The 16,182-nt window shown below is 47.6% G+C and overlaps 32 non-coding genes across 32 annotated transcripts; all 32 read left to right on the forward strand.

The window, feature by feature from the left end:
• The first annotated feature begins 436 nt into the window (after window positions 1-436).
• On the forward strand, window positions 437-518 carry trnal-aag (transfer RNA leucine (anticodon AAG)). Its single transcript has one exon. It is a non-coding gene; the product is annotated as a tRNA-Leu (tRNA).
• A 218-nt stretch (window positions 519-736) lies between these two features.
• On the forward strand, window positions 737-818 carry trnal-uag (transfer RNA leucine (anticodon UAG)). The gene has a single exon. It is a non-coding gene; the product is annotated as a tRNA-Leu (tRNA).
• A 491-nt stretch (window positions 819-1,309) lies between these two features.
• trnal-aag (transfer RNA leucine (anticodon AAG)) lies at window positions 1,310-1,391 on the forward strand. Its single transcript has one exon. It is a non-coding gene; the product is annotated as a tRNA-Leu (tRNA).
• Window positions 1,392-1,883: 492 nt separating this feature from the next.
• On the forward strand, window positions 1,884-1,965 carry trnal-aag (transfer RNA leucine (anticodon AAG)). Its single transcript has one exon. It is a non-coding gene; the product is annotated as a tRNA-Leu (tRNA).
• A 218-nt stretch (window positions 1,966-2,183) lies between these two features.
• trnal-uag (transfer RNA leucine (anticodon UAG)) lies at window positions 2,184-2,265 on the forward strand. The gene has a single exon. It is a non-coding gene; the product is annotated as a tRNA-Leu (tRNA).
• A 492-nt stretch (window positions 2,266-2,757) lies between these two features.
• trnal-aag (transfer RNA leucine (anticodon AAG)) lies at window positions 2,758-2,839 on the forward strand. Its single transcript has one exon. It is a non-coding gene; the product is annotated as a tRNA-Leu (tRNA).
• A 218-nt stretch (window positions 2,840-3,057) lies between these two features.
• trnal-uag (transfer RNA leucine (anticodon UAG)) lies at window positions 3,058-3,139 on the forward strand. The gene has a single exon. It is a non-coding gene; the product is annotated as a tRNA-Leu (tRNA).
• A 492-nt stretch (window positions 3,140-3,631) lies between these two features.
• trnal-aag (transfer RNA leucine (anticodon AAG)) lies at window positions 3,632-3,713 on the forward strand. The gene has a single exon. It is a non-coding gene; the product is annotated as a tRNA-Leu (tRNA).
• A 218-nt stretch (window positions 3,714-3,931) lies between these two features.
• Window positions 3,932-4,013, forward strand: trnal-uag (transfer RNA leucine (anticodon UAG)). Its single transcript has one exon. It is a non-coding gene; the product is annotated as a tRNA-Leu (tRNA).
• A 492-nt stretch (window positions 4,014-4,505) lies between these two features.
• trnal-aag (transfer RNA leucine (anticodon AAG)) lies at window positions 4,506-4,587 on the forward strand. Its single transcript has one exon. It is a non-coding gene; the product is annotated as a tRNA-Leu (tRNA).
• Window positions 4,588-4,805: 218 nt separating this feature from the next.
• trnal-uag (transfer RNA leucine (anticodon UAG)) lies at window positions 4,806-4,887 on the forward strand. Its single transcript has one exon. It is a non-coding gene; the product is annotated as a tRNA-Leu (tRNA).
• Window positions 4,888-5,379: 492 nt separating this feature from the next.
• trnal-aag (transfer RNA leucine (anticodon AAG)) lies at window positions 5,380-5,461 on the forward strand. The gene has a single exon. It is a non-coding gene; the product is annotated as a tRNA-Leu (tRNA).
• Window positions 5,462-5,679: 218 nt separating this feature from the next.
• trnal-uag (transfer RNA leucine (anticodon UAG)) lies at window positions 5,680-5,761 on the forward strand. Its single transcript has one exon. It is a non-coding gene; the product is annotated as a tRNA-Leu (tRNA).
• Window positions 5,762-6,553: 792 nt separating this feature from the next.
• Window positions 6,554-6,635, forward strand: trnal-uag (transfer RNA leucine (anticodon UAG)). The gene has a single exon. It is a non-coding gene; the product is annotated as a tRNA-Leu (tRNA).
• A 492-nt stretch (window positions 6,636-7,127) lies between these two features.
• Window positions 7,128-7,209, forward strand: trnal-aag (transfer RNA leucine (anticodon AAG)). The gene has a single exon. It is a non-coding gene; the product is annotated as a tRNA-Leu (tRNA).
• A 218-nt stretch (window positions 7,210-7,427) lies between these two features.
• Window positions 7,428-7,509, forward strand: trnal-uag (transfer RNA leucine (anticodon UAG)). Its single transcript has one exon. It is a non-coding gene; the product is annotated as a tRNA-Leu (tRNA).
• Window positions 7,510-8,001: 492 nt separating this feature from the next.
• trnal-aag (transfer RNA leucine (anticodon AAG)) lies at window positions 8,002-8,083 on the forward strand. Its single transcript has one exon. It is a non-coding gene; the product is annotated as a tRNA-Leu (tRNA).
• Window positions 8,084-8,301: 218 nt separating this feature from the next.
• Window positions 8,302-8,383, forward strand: trnal-uag (transfer RNA leucine (anticodon UAG)). Its single transcript has one exon. It is a non-coding gene; the product is annotated as a tRNA-Leu (tRNA).
• A 492-nt stretch (window positions 8,384-8,875) lies between these two features.
• On the forward strand, window positions 8,876-8,957 carry trnal-aag (transfer RNA leucine (anticodon AAG)). The gene has a single exon. It is a non-coding gene; the product is annotated as a tRNA-Leu (tRNA).
• Window positions 8,958-9,473: 516 nt separating this feature from the next.
• On the forward strand, window positions 9,474-9,555 carry trnal-uag (transfer RNA leucine (anticodon UAG)). Its single transcript has one exon. It is a non-coding gene; the product is annotated as a tRNA-Leu (tRNA).
• Window positions 9,556-10,643: 1,088 nt separating this feature from the next.
• On the forward strand, window positions 10,644-10,725 carry trnal-aag (transfer RNA leucine (anticodon AAG)). The gene has a single exon. It is a non-coding gene; the product is annotated as a tRNA-Leu (tRNA).
• A 218-nt stretch (window positions 10,726-10,943) lies between these two features.
• Window positions 10,944-11,025, forward strand: trnal-uag (transfer RNA leucine (anticodon UAG)). Its single transcript has one exon. It is a non-coding gene; the product is annotated as a tRNA-Leu (tRNA).
• Window positions 11,026-11,517: 492 nt separating this feature from the next.
• Window positions 11,518-11,599, forward strand: trnal-aag (transfer RNA leucine (anticodon AAG)). Its single transcript has one exon. It is a non-coding gene; the product is annotated as a tRNA-Leu (tRNA).
• Window positions 11,600-11,817: 218 nt separating this feature from the next.
• trnal-uag (transfer RNA leucine (anticodon UAG)) lies at window positions 11,818-11,899 on the forward strand. The gene has a single exon. It is a non-coding gene; the product is annotated as a tRNA-Leu (tRNA).
• A 492-nt stretch (window positions 11,900-12,391) lies between these two features.
• On the forward strand, window positions 12,392-12,473 carry trnal-aag (transfer RNA leucine (anticodon AAG)). Its single transcript has one exon. It is a non-coding gene; the product is annotated as a tRNA-Leu (tRNA).
• Window positions 12,474-12,691: 218 nt separating this feature from the next.
• Window positions 12,692-12,773, forward strand: trnal-uag (transfer RNA leucine (anticodon UAG)). The gene has a single exon. It is a non-coding gene; the product is annotated as a tRNA-Leu (tRNA).
• A 492-nt stretch (window positions 12,774-13,265) lies between these two features.
• Window positions 13,266-13,347, forward strand: trnal-aag (transfer RNA leucine (anticodon AAG)). Its single transcript has one exon. It is a non-coding gene; the product is annotated as a tRNA-Leu (tRNA).
• A 218-nt stretch (window positions 13,348-13,565) lies between these two features.
• On the forward strand, window positions 13,566-13,647 carry trnal-uag (transfer RNA leucine (anticodon UAG)). The gene has a single exon. It is a non-coding gene; the product is annotated as a tRNA-Leu (tRNA).
• Window positions 13,648-14,439: 792 nt separating this feature from the next.
• On the forward strand, window positions 14,440-14,521 carry trnal-uag (transfer RNA leucine (anticodon UAG)). Its single transcript has one exon. It is a non-coding gene; the product is annotated as a tRNA-Leu (tRNA).
• Window positions 14,522-15,013: 492 nt separating this feature from the next.
• trnal-aag (transfer RNA leucine (anticodon AAG)) lies at window positions 15,014-15,095 on the forward strand. Its single transcript has one exon. It is a non-coding gene; the product is annotated as a tRNA-Leu (tRNA).
• A 218-nt stretch (window positions 15,096-15,313) lies between these two features.
• On the forward strand, window positions 15,314-15,395 carry trnal-uag (transfer RNA leucine (anticodon UAG)). The gene has a single exon. It is a non-coding gene; the product is annotated as a tRNA-Leu (tRNA).
• A 492-nt stretch (window positions 15,396-15,887) lies between these two features.
• trnal-aag (transfer RNA leucine (anticodon AAG)) lies at window positions 15,888-15,969 on the forward strand. The gene has a single exon. It is a non-coding gene; the product is annotated as a tRNA-Leu (tRNA).
• Window positions 15,970-16,182: the final 213 nt, after the last annotated feature.

Raw genomic sequence — 16,182 nt, forward strand, 5'->3', positions numbered from 1 at the left:
CCTGCATTTATGAGGTCTTTTAATCTGTGGAGGAGCTCCTCCAAGGCACGTGGAATGTCAACTGACTGACTTGTGGCCAAGTGCGACATTAAATTAAAATAAGAAGGCGAAAATGGCCCAGGGAAGGCACTCTCGCATGGTAGCGTGGCCGAGCGGTCTAAGGCGCTGGATTAAGGCTCCAGTCTCTTCAGGGGCATGGGTTTGAATCCCACCGCTGCCAAGGAACACTTTTGGAAGGCTCTTGTGGCTGCTATGCCTGAGCATGACGACTGGAGAAGTGACACTGCATGCTCCCAGTCTCTTCCAAAACCAGCCACTTTTGCTTTCCTGAGCCTTACTCGACAGGCTTCAGGGCCTCACAATGAAGGTCCGCACCCAACATTTTCTCCTATTCTAGAAAAATGGGCAGAAAAAGGCAGGGAAGGCACTCTCGCATGGTAGCGTGGCCGAGCGGTCTAAGGCACTGGATTAAGGCTCCAGTCTCTTCGGGGGCGTGGGTTCGAATCCCACCGCTGCCAAGGAACACTTTTGGAAGGCTCTTGTGGCTGCTATGCCTGAACAAGACGACTGGAGAAGTGACACTGCATGCTCCCAGTCTCTTCCAAAACCAGCCACTTTTGATTTCCTGAACCTTACTCGACAGGCTTGAGGGCCTCACAATGAAGGTCCGCACCCAACATTTTCTCCTATTCTAGAAAAATGTGCAGAAAAAGGCCCCCGAAAGAAATAGCAGTGGGGTAGTGTGGCCGAGGGGTCTAAGGCGCTGGATTTAGGCTCCAGTCTCTTCGGGGGCATGGGTTCGAATCCCACCACTGCCAGCATTGATTTTAAAGAGGGCAATACACCTTAAGTGTGCTGCAAAACTGTGTAGCAGGAAATCTGCACCCTGTTGAATCAGGGACAACAAAAACTACAATTGTAGTAATTTCAGTTTAAAAATGAGTTGGAATCTAATAATAACATAGTCTTTAATCATAGAAGCAGCTGATTTGACTCAAGATTTTTTGGAAAATTGACAACTACCTCACGATTTTGAGTTTAACTTCAGCACAGCTAGCTGCCATTTTGGAGTAAGGCCCAATGGCTTTGATTAGATGATTCAGGTGTGTTTGATCAGAGATGGAATTGCAATCTGCAGATATGGAGGCCTCCAGGAGTGTAACTGCGTACCCCTGCATTTATGAGGTCTTTTAATCTGTGGAGGAGCTCCTCCAAGGCATGTGGAATGTCACCTGAGCGACTTGTGGCCAAGTGCGACATTAAATTAAAATAAGAAGGTGAAAATGGCCCAGGGAAGGCACTCTCGCATGGTAGCGTGGCCGAGCGGTCTAAGGCGCTGGATTAAGGCTCCAGTCTCTTCGGGGGCGTGGGTTCGAATCCCACCACTGCCAGCATTGATTTTAAAGAGGGCAATACACCTTAAGTGTGCTGCAAAACTGTGTAGCAGGAAATCTGCACCCTGTTGAATCAGGGACAACCAAAAATTACAATTGTAGTAATTTCAGTTTAAAAATGAGTTGGAATCTAATAATAACATAGTCTTTAATCATAGAAGCAGCTGATTTGACTCAAGATTTTTTGGAAAATTGACAACTACCTCACGATATTGAGTTTAACTTCAGCACAGCTAGCTGCCATTTTGGAGTAAGGCCCAATGGCTTTGATTAGATGATTCAGGTGTGTTTGATTAGAGATGGAATTGCAATCTGCAGATAGGGAGGCCTCCAGGAGTGTAACTGCGTACCCCTGCATTTATGAGGTCTTTTAATCTGTGGAGGAGCTCCTCCAGGCCACGTGGAATGTCAACTGACTGACTTGTGGCCAAGTGCGACATTAAATTAAAATAAGAAGGCGAAAATGGCCCAGGGAAGGCACTCTCGCATGGTAGCGTGGCCGAGCGGTCTAAGGCGCTGGATTAAGGCTCCAGTCTCTTCGGGGGCGTGGGTTTGAATCCCACTGCTGCCAAGGAACACTTTTGGAAGGCTCTTGTGGCTGCTATGCCTGAACAAGACGACTGGAGAAGTGACACTGCATGCTCCCAGTCTCTTCCAAAACCAGCCACTTTTGCTTTCCTGAGCCTTACTCGACAGGCTTGAGGGCCTCACAATGAAGGTCCGCACCCAACATTTTCTCCTATTCTAGAAAAATGGGCAGAAAAAGGCCCCCGAAAGAAACAGCAGTGGGGTAGTGTGGCCGAGGGGTCTAAGGCGCTGGATTTAGGCTCCAGTCTCTTCGGGGGCATGGGTTCGAATCCCACCACTGCCAGCATTGATTTTAAAGAGGGCAATACACCTTAAGTGTGCTGCAAAACTGTGTAGCAGGAAATCTGCACCCTGTTGAATCAGGGACAACCAAAAATTACAATTGTAGTAATTTCAGTTTAAAAATGAGTTGGAATCTAATAATAACATAGTCTTTAATCATAGAAGCAGCCGATTTGACTCAAGATTTTTTGGAAAATTGACAACTACCTCACGATTTTGACTTTAACTTCAGCACAGCTAGCTGCCATTTTGGAGTAAGGCCCAATGGCTTTGATTAGATGATTCAGGTGTGTTTGATTAGAGATGGAATTGCAATCTGCAGATAGGGAGGCCTCCAGGTGTGTAACTGCGTACCCCTGCATTTATGAGGTCTTTTAATCTGTGGAGGAGCTCCTCCAAGGCACGTGGAATGTCAACTGACTGACTTGTGGCCAAGTGCGACATTAAATTAAAATAAGAAGGCGAAAATGGCCCAGGGAAGGCACTCTCGCATGGTAGCGTGGCCGAGCGGTCTAAGGCGCTGGATTAAGGCTCCAGTCTCTTCGGGGGCGTGGGTTCGAATCCCACCGCTGCCAAGGAACACTTTTGGAAGGCTCTTGTGGCTACTATGCCTGAGCAAGACGACTGGAGAAGTGACACTGCATGCTCCCAGTCTCTTCCAAAACCAGCCAATTTTGCTTTTCTGAGCCTTACTCGACAGGCTTCAGGGCCTCACAATGAAGGTCCGCACCCAACATTTTCTCCTATTCTAGAAAAATGGGCAGAAAAAGGCCCCCGAAAGAAACAGCAGTGGGGTAGTGTGGCCGAGGGGTCTAAGGCGCTGGATTTAGGCTTCAGTCTCTTCGGGGGCGTGGGTTCGAATCCCACAACTGCCAGCATTGATTTTAAAGAGGGCAATACACCTTAAGTGTGCTGCAAAACTGTCTAGCAGGAAATCTGCACCCTGTTGAATCAGGGACAACCAAAAATTACAATTGTAGTAATTTCAGTTTAAAAATGATTTGGAATCTAATAATAACATAGTCTTTAATCATAGAAGCAGCCGATTTGACTCAAGATTTTTTGGAAAATTGACAACTACCTCACGATTTTGAGTTTAACTTCAGCACAGCTAGCTGCCATTTTGGAGTAAGGCCCAATGGCTTTGATTAGATGATTCAGGTGTGTTTGATTAGAGATGGAATTGCAATCTGCAGATAGGGAGGCCTCCAGGAGTGTAACTGCGTACCCCTGCATTTATGAGGTCTTTTAATCTGTGGAGGAGCTCCTCCAAGGCACATGGAATGTCAACTGACTGACTTGTGGCCAAGTGCGACATTAAATTAAAATAAGAAGGCGAAAATGGCCCAGGGAAGGCACTCTCGCATGGTAGCGTGGCCGAGCGGTCTAAGGCGCTGGATTAAGGCTCCAGTCTCTTCGGGGGTGTGGGTTCGAATCCCACCGCTGTCAAGGAACACTTTTGGAAGGCTCTTGTGGCTGCTATGCCTGAGCAAGATGACTGGAGAAGTGACACTGCATGCTCCCAGTCTCTTCCAAAACCAGCCACTTTTGCTTTCCTGAGCCTTACTCGACAGGCTTCAGGGCCTCACAATGAAGGTCCGCACCCAACATTTTCTCCTATTCTAGAAAAATGGGCAGAAAAAGGCCCCCGAAAGAAACAGCAGTGGGGTAGTGTGGCCGAGGGGTCTAAGGCGCTGGATTTAGGCTCCAGTCTCTTCGGGGGCGTGGGTTCGAATCCCACCACTGCCAGCATTGATTTTAAAGAGGGCAATACACCTTAAGTGTGCTGCAAAACTGTCTAGCAGGAAATCTGCACCCTGTTGAATCAGGGACAACCAAAAATTACAATTGTAGTAATTTCAGTTTAAAAATGAGTTGGAATCTAATAATAACATAGTCTTTAATCATAGAAGCAGCCGATTTGACTCAAGATTTTTTGGAAAATTGACAACTACCTCACGATTTTGAGTTTAACTTCAGCACAGCTAGCTGCCATTTTGGAGTAAGGCCCAATGGCTTTGATTAGATGATTCAGGTGTGTTTGATTAGAGATGGAATTGCAATCTGCAGATAGGGAGGCCTCCAGGAGTGTAACTTCGTACCCCTGCATTTATGAGGTCTTTTAATCTGTGGAGGAGCTCCTCCAAGGCACATGGAATGTCAACTGACTGACTTGTGGCCAAGTGCGACATTAAATTAAAATAAGAAGGCGAAAATGGCCCAGGGAAGGCACTCTCGCATGGTAGCGTGGCCGAGCGGTCTAAGGCGCTGGATTAAGGCTCCAGTCTCTTCGGGGGCGTGGGTTCGAATCCCACCGCTGCCAAGGAACACTTTTGGAAGGCTCTTGTGGCTGCTATGCCTGAGCAAGACAACTGGAGAAGTGACACTGCATGCTCCCAGTCTCTTCCAAAACCAGCCACTTTTGCTTTCCTGAGCCTTACTCGACAGGCTTCAGGGCCTCACAATGAAGGTCCGCACCCAACATTTTCTTCTATTCTAGAAAAATGGGCAGAAAAAGGCCCCCGAAAGAAACAGCAGTGGGGTAGTGTGGCCGAGGGGTCTAAGGCACTGGATTTAGGCTCCAGTCTCTTCGGGGGCATGGGTTCGAATCCCACCACTGCCAGCATTGATTTTAAAGAGGGCAATACACCTTAAGTGTGCTGCAAAACTGTGTAGCAGGAAATCTGCACCCTGTTGAATCAGGGACAACCAAAAATTACAATTGTAGTAATTTCAGTTTAAAAATGAGTTGGAATCTAATAATAACATAGTCTTTAATCATAGAAGCAGCTGATTTGACTCAAGATTTTTTGGAAAATTGACAACTACCTCACGATTTTGAGTTTAACTTCAGCACAGCTAGCTGCCATTTTGGAGTAAGGCCCAATGGCTTTGATTAGATGATTCAGGTGTGTTTGATTAGAGATGGAATTGCAATCTGCAGATAAGGAGGCCTCCAGGAGTGTAACTGCGTACCCCTGCATTTATGAGGTCTTTTAATCTGTGGAGGAGCTCCTCCAAGGCACATGGAATGTCAACTGACTGACTTGTGGCCAAGTGCGACATTAAATTAAAATAAGAAGGCGAAAATGGCCCAGGGAAGGCACTCTTGCATGGTAGCGTGGCCGAGCGGTCTAAGGTGCTGGATTAAGGCTCCAGTCTCTTCGGGGGCGTGGGTTCGAATCCCACCGCTGCCAAGGAACACTTTTGGAAGGCTCTTGTGGCTGCTATGCCTGAGCAAGACGACTGGAGAAGTGACACTGCATGCTCCCAGTCTCTTCCAAAACCAGCCACTTTTGCTTTCCTGAGCCTTACTCGACAGGCTTCAGGGCCTCACAATGAAGGTCCGCACCCAACATTTTCTCCTATTCTAGAAAAATGGGCAGAAAAAGGCCCCCGAAAGAAACAGCAGTGGGGTAGTGTGGCCGAGGGGTCTAAGGCGCTGGATTTAGGCTCCAGTCTCTTCGGGGGCGTGGGTTTGAATCCCACCACTGCCAGCATTGATTTTAAAGAGGGCAATACACCTTAAGCGTGCTGCAAAACTGTGTAGCAGGAAATCTGCACCCTGTTGAATCAGGGACAACCAAAAATTACAATTGTAGTAATTTCAGTTTAAAAATGAGTTGGAATCTAATAATAACATAGTCTTTAATCATAGAAGCAGCCGATTTGACTCAAGATTTTTTGGAAAATTGACAACTACCTCACGATTTTGAGTTTAACTTCAGCACAGCTAGCTGCCATTTTGGAGTAAGGCCCAATGGCTTTGATTAGATGATTCAGGTGTGTTTGATTAGAGATGGAATTGCAATCTGCAGATAGGGAGGCCTCCAGGAGTGTAACTGCGTACCCCTGCATTTATGAGGTCTTTTAATCTGTGGAGGAGCTCCTCCAAGGCACGTGGAATGTCAACTGACTGACTTGTGGCCAAGTGCGACATTAAATTAAAATAAGAAGGCGAAAATGGCCCAGGGAAGGCACTCTCGCATGTTAGCGTGGCCGAGCGGTCTAAGGCGCTGGATTAAGGCTCCAGTCTCTTCGGGGGTGTGGGTTCGAATCCCACCGCTGCCAAGGAACACTTTTGGAAGGCTCTTGTGGGTGCTATGCCTGAGCATGACGACTGGAGAAGTGACACTGCATGCTCCCAGTCTCTTCCAAAACCAGCCACTTTTGCTTTCCGGAGCCTTACTCGACAGGCTTCAGGGCCTCACAATGAAGGTCCGCACCCAACATTTTCTCCTATTCTAGAAAAATGGGCAGAAAAAGGCCCCCGAAAGAAACAGCAGTGGGGTAGTGTGGCCGAGGGGTCTAAGGCGCTGGATTTAGGCTCCAGTCTCTTCGGGGGCGTGGGTTTGAATCCCACCACTGCCAGCATTGATTTTAAAGAGGGCAATACACCTTAAGTGTGCTGCAAAACTGTGTAGCAGGAAATCTGCACCCTGTTGAATCAGGGACAACCAAAAATAACAATTGTAGTAATTTCAGTTTAAAAATGAGTTGGAATCTAATAATAACATAGTCTTTAATCATAGAAGCAGCCGATTTGACTCAAGATTTATTGGAAAATTGATAACTACCTCACGATTTTGAGTTTAACTTCAGCACAGCTAGCTGCCATTTTGGAGTAAGGCCCAATGGCTTTGATTAGATGATTCAGGTGTGTTTGATTAGAGATGGAATTGCAATCTGCAGATAGGGAGGCCTCCAGGAGTGTAACTGCGTACCCCTGCATTTATGAGGTCTTTTACTCTGTGGAGGAGCTCCTCCAAGGCACGTGGAATGTCAACTGACTGACTTGTGGCCAAGTGCGACATTAAATTAAAATAAGAAGGCGAAAATGGCCCAGGGAAGGCACTCTCGCATGGTAGCGTGGCCGAGCGGTCTAAGGCGCTGGATTAAGGCTCCAGTCTCTTCGGGGGTGTGGGTTTGAATCCCACCGCTGCCAAGGAACACTTTTGGAAGGCTCTTGTGGCTGCTATGCCTGAGCAAGATGACTGGAGAAGTGACACTGCATGCTCCCAGTCTCTTCCAAAACCAGCCACTTTTGCTTTCCTGAGCCTTACTCGACAGGCTTCAGGGCCTCACAATGAAGGTCCGCACCCAACATTTTCTCCTATTCTAGAAAAATGGGCAGAAAAAGGCCCCCGAAAGAAACAGCAGTGGGGTAGTGTGGCCGAGGGGTCTAAGGCGCTGGATTTAGGCTCCAGTCTCTTCGGGGGCGTGGGTTCGAATCCCACCACTGCCAGCATTGATTTTAAAGAGGGCAATACACCTTAAGTGTGCTGCAAAACTGTGTAGCAGGAAATCTGCACCCTGTTGAATCAGGGACAACCAAAAATTACAATTGTAGTAATTTCAGTTTAAAAATGAGTTGGAATCTAATAATAACATAGTCTTTAATCATAGAAGCAGCCGATTTGACTCAAGATTTTTTGGAAAATTGACAACTACCTCACGATTTTGAGTTTAACTTCAGCACAGCTAGCTGCCATTTTGGAGTAAGGCCCAATGGCTTTGATTAGATGATTCAGGTGTGTTTGATTAGAGATGGAATTGCAATCTGCACATAGGGAGGCCTCCAGGAGTGTAACTGCGTACCCCTGCATTTATGAGGTCTTTTAATCTGTGGAGGAGCTCCTCCAAGGCACATGGAATGTCAACTGACTGACTTGTGGCCAAGTGCGACATTAAATTAAAATAAGAAGGCGAAAATGGCCCAGGGAAGGCACTCTCGCATGGTAGCGTGGCCGAGCGGTCTAAGGCGCTGGATTAAGGCTCCAGTCTCTTCGGGGGTGTGGGTTCGAATCCCACCGCTGCCAAGGAACACTTTTGGAAGGCTCTTGTGGCTGCTATGCCTGAGCATGACGACTGGAGAAGTGACACTGCATGCTCCCAGTCTCTTCCAAAACCAGCCACTTTTGCTTTCCTGAGCCTTACTCGACAGGCTTCAGGGCCTCACAATGAAGGTCCGCACCCAACATTTTCTCCTATTCTAGAAAAATGGGCAGAAAAAGGCCCCCGAAAGAAACAGCAGTGGGGTAGTGTGGCCGAGGGGTCTAAGGCGCTGGATTTAGGCTCCAGTCTCTTCGGGGGCGTGGGTTCGAATCCCACCACTGCCAGCATTGATTTTAAAGAGGGCAATACACCTTAAGTGTGCTGCAAAACTGTCTAGCAGGAAATCTGCACCCTGTTGAATCAGGGACAACCAAAAATTACAATTGTAGTAATTTCAGTTTAAAAATGAGTTGGAATCTAATAATAACATAGTCTTTAATCATAGAAGCAGCCGATTTGACTCAAGATTTTTTGGAAAATTGACAACTACCTCACGATTTTGAGTTTAACTTCAGCACAGCTAGCTGCCATTTTGGAGTAAGGCCCAATGGCTTTGATTAGATGATTCAGGTGTGTTTGATTAGAGATGGAATTGCAATCTGCAGATAGGGAGGCCTCCAGGAGTGTAACTGCGTACCCCTGCATTTATGAGGTCTTTTAATTTGTGGAGGAGCTCCTCCAAGGCACATGGAATGTCAACTGACTGACTTGTGGCCAAGTGCGACATTAAATTAAAATAAGAAGGCGAAAATGGCCCAGGGAAGGCACTCTCGCATGGTAGCGTGGCCGAGCGGTCTAAGGCGCTGGATTAAGGCTCCAGTCTCTTCGGGGGCGTGGGTTCGAATCCCACCGCTGCCAAGGAACACTTTTGGAAGGCTCTTGTGGCTGCTATGCCTGAGCAAGACGACTGGAGAAGTGACACTGCATGCTCCCAGTCTCTTCCAAAACCAGCCACTTTTGCTTTCCTGAGCCTTACTCGACAGGCTTCAGGGCCTCACAATGAAGGTCCGCACCCAATATTTTCTCCTATTCTAGAAAAATGGGCAGAAAAAGGCAGGGAAGGCACTCTCGCATGGTAGCGTGGCTGAACGGTCTAAGGCGCTGGATTAAGGCTCCAGTCTCTTCGGGGGCATGGGTTCGAATCCCACCACTGCCAAGGAACACTTTTGGAAGGCTCTTGTGGCTGCTATGCCTGAGCATGACGACTGGAGAAGTGACACTGCATGCTCCCAGTCTCTTCCAAAACCAGCCACTTTTGCTTTCCTGAGCCTTACTCGACAGGCTTCAGGGCCTCACAATGAAGGTCCGCACCCAACATTTTCTCCTATTCTAGAAAAATGGGCAGAAAAAGGCCCCCGAAAGAAACAGCAGTGGGGTAGTGTGGTCGAGGGGTCTAAGGTGCTGGATTTAGGCTCCAGTCTCTTCGGGGGCGTGGGTTCGAATCCCACCACTGCCAGCATTGATTTTAAAGAGGGCAATACACCTTAAGTGTGCTGCAAAACTGTCTAGCAGGAAATCTGCACCCTGTTGAATCAGGGACAACCAAAAATTACAATTGTAGTAATTTCAGTTTAAAAATGAGTTGGAATCTAATAATAACATAGTCTTTAATCATAGAAGCAGCCGATTTGACTCAAGATTTTTTGGAAAATTGACAACTACCTGACGATTTTGAGTTTAACTTCAGCACAGCTAGCTGCCATTTTGGAGTAAGGCCCAATGGCTTTGATTAGATAATTCAGGTGTGTTTGATTAGAGATGGAATTGCAATCTGCAGATAGGGAGGCCTCCAGGAGTGTAACTGCGTACCCCTGCATTTATGAGGTCTTTTAATTTGTGGAGGAGCTCCTCCAAGGCACATGGAATGTCAACTGACTGACTTGTGGCCAAGTGCGACATTAAATTAAAATAAGAAGGCGAAAATGGCCCAGGGAAGGCACTCTCGCATGGTAGCCTGGCCGAGCGGTCTAAGGCGCTGGATTAAGGCTCCAGTCTCTTCGGGGGCGTGGGTTCGAATCCCACCGCTGCCAAGGAACACTTTTGGAAGGCTCTTGTGGCTGCTATGCCTGAGCATGACGACTGGAGAAGTGACACTGCATGCTCCCAGTCTCTTCCAAAACCAGCCACTTTTGCTTTCCTGAGCCTTACTCGACAGGCTTCAGGGCCTCACAATGAAGGTCTGCACCCAACATTTTCTCCTATTCTAGAAAAATGGGCAGAAAAAGGCAGGGAAGGCACTCTCGCATGGTATAGTGGCCGAGCGGTCTAAGGCGCTGGATTAAGGCTCCAGTCTCTTCGGGGGCGTGGGTTCGAATCCCACCGCTGCCAAGGAACACTTTTGGAAGGCTCTTGTGGCTGCTATGCCTGAGCATGACGACTGGAGAAGTGACACTGCATGCTCCCAGTCTCTTCCAAAACCAGCCACTTTTGCTTTCCTGAGCCTTACTAGACAGGCTTCAGGGCCTCACAATGAAGGTCCGCACCAAACATTTTCTCCTATTCTAGAAAAATGGGCAGAAAAATGCAGGGAAGGCACTCTCGCATGGTAGCGTGGCCGAGCGGTCTAAGGCGCTGGATTAAGGCTCCAGTCTCTTCGGGGGCGTGGGTTCGAATCCCACCGCTGCCAAGGAACACTTTTGGAAGGCTCTTGTGGCTGCTATGCCTGAGCAAGACGACTGGAGAAGTGACACTGCATGCTCCCAGTCTCTTCCAAAACCAGCCACTTTTGCTTTCCTGAGCCTTACTCGACAGGCTTCAGGGCCTCACAATGAAGGTCCGCACCCAACATTTTCTCCTATTCTAGAAAAATGGGCAGAAAAAGGCCCCCGAAAGAAACAGTAGTGGGGTAGTGTGGCCGAGGGGTCTAAGGCGCTGGATTTAGGCTCCAGTCTCTTCGGGGGCGTGGGTTCGAATCCCACCACTGCCAGCATTGATTTTAAAGAGGGCAATACACCTTAAGTGTGCTGCAAAACTGTGTAGCAGGAAATCTGCACCCTGTTGAATCAGGGACAACCAAAAATTACAATTGTAGTAATTTCAGTTTAAAAATGAGTTGGAATCTAATAATAACATAGTCTTTAATCATAGAAGTAGCCGATTTGACTCAAGATTTTTTGGAAAATTGACAACTACCTCACGATTTTGAGTTTAACTTCAGCACAGCTAGCTGCCATTTTGGAGTAAGGCCCAATGGCTTTGATTAGATGATTCAGGTGTGTTTGATTAGAGATGGAATTGCAATCTGCAGATAGGGAGGCCTCCAGGAGTGTAACTGCGTACCCCTGCATTTATGAGGTCTTTTAATCTGTGGAGGAGCTCCTCCAAGGCACATGGAATGTCAACTGACTGACTTGTGGCCAAGTGCGACATTAAATTAAAATAAGAAGGCGAAAATGGCCCAGGGAAGGCACTCTCGCATGGTAGCGTGGCCGAGCGGTCTAAGGCGCTGGATTAAGGCTCCAGTCTCTTCGGGGGCGTGGGTTCGAATCCCACCGCTGCCAAGGAACACTTTTGGAAGGCTCTTGTGGCTGCTATGCCTGAGCATGACGACTGGAGAAGAGACACTGCATGCTCCCAGTCTCTTCCAAAACCAGCCACTTTTGCTTTCCTGAGCCTTACTCGACAGGCTTCAGGGCCTCACAATGAAGGTCCGCACCCAACATTTTCTCCTATTCTAGAAAAATGGGCAGAAAAAGGCCCCCGAAAGAAACAGCAGTGGGGTAGTGTGGCCGAGGGGTCTAAGGCGCTGGATTTAGGCTCCAGTCTCTTCGGGGGCGTGGGTTCGAATCCCACCACTGCCAGCATTGATTTTAAAGAGGGCAATACACCTTAAGTGTGCTGCAAAACTGTCTAGCAGGAAATCTGCACCCTGTTGAATCAGGGACAACCAAAAATTACAATTGTAGTAATTTCAGTTTAAAAATGAATTGGAATCTAATAATAACATAGTCTTTAATCATAGAAGCAGCCGATTTGACTCAAGATTTTTTGGAAAATTGACAACTACCTCACGATTTTGAGTTTAACTTCAGCACAGCTAGCTGCCATTTTGGAGTAAGGCCCAATGGCTTTGATTAGATGATTCAGGTGTGTTTGATTAGAGATGGAATTGCAATCTGCAGATAGGGAGGCCTCCAGGAGTGTAACTGCGTACCCCTGCATTTATGAGGTCTTTTAATTTGTGGAGGAGCTCCTCCAAGGCACATGGAATGTCAACTGACTGACTTGTGGCCAAGTGCGACATTAAATTAAAATAAGAAGGCGAAAATGGCCCAGGGAAGGCACTCTCGCATGGTAGCGTGGCCGAGCGGTCTAAGGCGCTGGATTAAGGCTCCAGTCTCTTCGGGGGCGTGGGTTCGAATCCCACCGCTGCCAAGGAACACTTTTGGAAGGCTCTTGTGGCTGCTATGCCTGAGCAAGACGACTGGAGAAGTGACACTGCATGCTCCCAGTCTCTTCCAAAACCAGCCACTTTTGCTTTCCTGAGCCTTACTCGACAGGCTTCAGGGCCTCACAATGAAGGTCCGCACCCAACATTTTCTCCTATTCTAGAAAAATGGGAAGAAAAAGCCCCCCGAAAGAAACAGCAGCGGGGTAGTGTGGCCGAGGGGTCTAAGGCGCTGGATTTAGGCTCCAGTCTCTTCGGGGGCGTGGGTTCGAATCCCACCACTGCCAGCATTGATTTTAAAGAGGGCAATACACCTTAAGTGTGCTGCAAAACTGTGTAGCAGGAAATCTGCACCCTGTTGAATCAGGGACAACCAAAAATTACAATTGTAGTAATTTCAGTTTAAAAATGAGTTGGAATCTAATAATAACATAGTCTTTAATCATAGAAGCAGCCGATTTGACTCAAGATTTTTTGGAAAATTGACAACTACCTCACGATTTTGAGTTTAACTTCAGCACAGCTAGCTGCCATTTTGGAGTAAGGCCCAATGGCTTTGATTAGATGATTCAGGTGTGTTTGATTAGAGATGGAATTGCAATCTGCAGATAGGGAGGCCTCCAGGAGTGTAACTGCGTACCCCTGCATTTATGAGGTCTTTTAATCTGTGGAGGAGCTCCTCCAAGGCACATGGAATGTCAACTGACTGACTTGTGGCCAAGTGCGACATTAAATTAAAATAAGAAGGCGAAAATGACCCAGGGAAGGCACTCTCGCATGGTAGCGTGGCCGAGCGGTCTAAGGTGCTGGATTAAGGCTCCAGTCTCTTCGGGGGCGTGGGTTCGAATCCCACCGCTGCCAAGGAATACTTTTGGAAGGCTCTTGTGGCTGCTATGCCTGAGCATGACGACTGGAGAAGTGACACTGCATGCTCCCAGTCTCTTCCAAAACCAGCCACTTTTGCTTTCCTGAGCCTTACTCGACAGGCTTCAGGGCCTCACAATGAAGGTCCGCACCCAACATTTTCTCCTATTCTAGAAAAATGGGCAGAAAAAGGCCCCCGAAAGAAACAGCAGTGGGGTAGTGTGGCCGAGGGGTCTAAGGCGCTGGATTTAGGCTCCAGTCTCTTCGGGGGCGTGGGTTCGAATCCCACCACTGCCAGCATTGATTTTAAAGAGGGCAATACACCTTAAGTGTGCTGCAAAACTGTGTAGCAGGAAATCTGCACCCTGTTGAATCAGGGACAACCAAAAATTACAATTGTAGTAATTTCAGTTTAAAAATGAGTTGGAATCTAATAATAACATGGTCTTTAATCATAGAAGCAGCCGATTTGACTCAAGATTTTTTGGAAAATTGACAACTACCTCACGATTTTGAGTTTAACTTCAGCACAGCTAGCTGCCATTTTGGAGTAAGGCCCAATGGCTTTGATTAGATGATTCAGGTGTGTTTGATTAGAGATGGAATTGCAATCTGCAGATAGGGAGGCCTCCAGGAGTGTAACTGCGTACCCTTGCATTTATGAGGTCTTTTAATCTGTGGAGGAGCTCCTCCAAGGCACATGGAATGTCAACTGACTGACTTGTGGCCAAGTGCGACATTAAATTAAAATAAGAAGGCGAAAATGGCCCAGGGAAGGCACTCTCGCATGGTAGCGTGGCCGAGCGGTCTAAGGAGCTGGCTTAAGGCTCCAGTCTCTTCGGGGGCGTGGGTTCGAATCCCACCGCTGCCAAGGAACACTTTTGGAAGGCTCTTGTGGCTGCTATGCCTGAGCAAGACGACTGGAGAAGTGACACTGCATGCTCCCAGTCTCTTCCAAAACCAGCCACTTTTGCTTTCCTGAGCCTTACTCGACAGGCTTCAGGGCCTCACAATGAAGGTCCGCACCCAACATTTTCTCCTATTCTAGAAAAATGGGCAGAAAAAGGCCCCCGAAAGAAACAGCAGTGGGGTAGTGTGGCCGAGGGGTCTAAGGCGCTGGATTTAGGCTCCAGTCTCTTCGGGGGCGTGGGTTCGAATCCCACCACTGCCAGCATTGATTTTAAAGAGGGCAATACACCTTAAGTGTGCTGCAAAACTGTGTAGCAGGAAATCTGCACCCTGTTGAATCAGGGACAACCAAAAATTACAATTGTAGTAATTTCAGTTTAAAAATGAGTTGGAATCTAATAATAACATAGTCTTTAATCATAGAAGCAGCCGATTTGACTCAAGATTTTTTGGAAAATTGACAACTACCTCACGATTTTGAGTTTAACTTCAGCACAGCTAGCTGCCATTTTGGAGTAAGGCCCAATGGCTTTGATTAGATGATTCAGGTGTGTTTGATTAGAGATGGAATTGCAATCTGCAGATAGGGAGGCCTCCAGGAGTGTAACTGCGTACCCCTGCATTTATGAGGTCTTTTAATCTGTGGAGGAGCTCCTCCAAGGCACATGGAATGTCAACTGACTGACTTGTGGCCAAGTGCGACATTAAATTAAAATAAGAAGGCGAAAATGGCCCAGGGAAGGCACTCTCGCATGGTAGCGTGGCCGAGCGGTCTAAGGCGCTGGATTAAGGCTCCAGTCTCTTCGGGGGCGTGGGTTCGAATCCCACCGCTGCCAAGGAACACTTTTGGAAGGCTCTTGTGGCTGCTATGCCTGAGCAAGACGACTGGAGAAGTGACACTGCATGCTCCCAGTCTCTTCCAAAACCAGCCACTTTTGCTTTCCTGAGCCTTACTCGACAGGCTTCAGGGCCTCACAATGAAGGTCCGCACCCAACATTTTCTCCTATTCTAGAAAAATGGGCAGAAAAAGGCCCCCGAAAGAAACAGCAGTGGGGTAGTGTGGCCGAGGGGTCTAAGGCGCTGGATTTAGGCTCCAGTCTCTTCGGGGGCGTGGGTTCGAATCCCACCACTGCCAGCATTGATTTTAAAGAGGGCAATACACCTTAAGTGTGCTGCAAAACTGTGTAGCAGGAAATCTGCACCCTGTTGAATCAGGGACAACCAAAAATTACAATTGTAGTAATTTCAGTTTAAAAATGAGTTGGAATCTAATAATAACATGGTCTTTAATCATAGAAGCAGCCGATTTGACTCAAGATTTTTTGGAAAATTGACAACTACCTCACGATTTTGAGTTTAACTTCAGCACAGCTAGCTGCCATTTTGGAGTAAGGCCCAATGGCTTTGATTAGATGATTCAGGTGTGTTTGATTAGAGATGGAATTGCAATCTGCAGATAGGGAGGCCTCCAGGAGTGTATCTGCGTACCCCTGCATTTATGAGGTCTTTTAATCTGTGGAGGAGCTCCTCCAAGGCACGTGGAATGTCAACTGACTGACTTGTGGCCAAGTGCGACATTAAATTAAAATAAGAAGGCGAAAATGGCCCAGGGAAGGCACTCTTGCATGGTAGCGTGGCCGAGCGGTCTAAGGCGCTGGATTAAGGCTCCAGTCTCTTCGGGGGCGTGGGTTCGAATCCCACTGCTGCCAAGGAACACTTTTGGAAGGCTCTTGTGGCTGCTATGCCTGAGCAAGACGACTGGAGAAGTGACACTGCATGCTCCCAGTCTCTTCCAAAACCAGCCACTTTTGCTTTCCTGAGCCTTACTCGACAGGCTTCAGGGCCTCACAATGAAGGTCCGCACCCAACATTTTCTCCTATTCTAGAAAAATGGGCAGAAAAAGGCCCCCGAAAGAAACAGC

Source organism: Pseudorasbora parva, chromosome 21, assembly GCF_024679245.1.
Source record: "Pseudorasbora parva isolate DD20220531a chromosome 21, ASM2467924v1, whole genome shotgun sequence".
In the NCBI taxonomy this organism is placed as follows: Eukaryota; Metazoa; Chordata; class Actinopteri; order Cypriniformes; family Gobionidae; genus Pseudorasbora; species Pseudorasbora parva.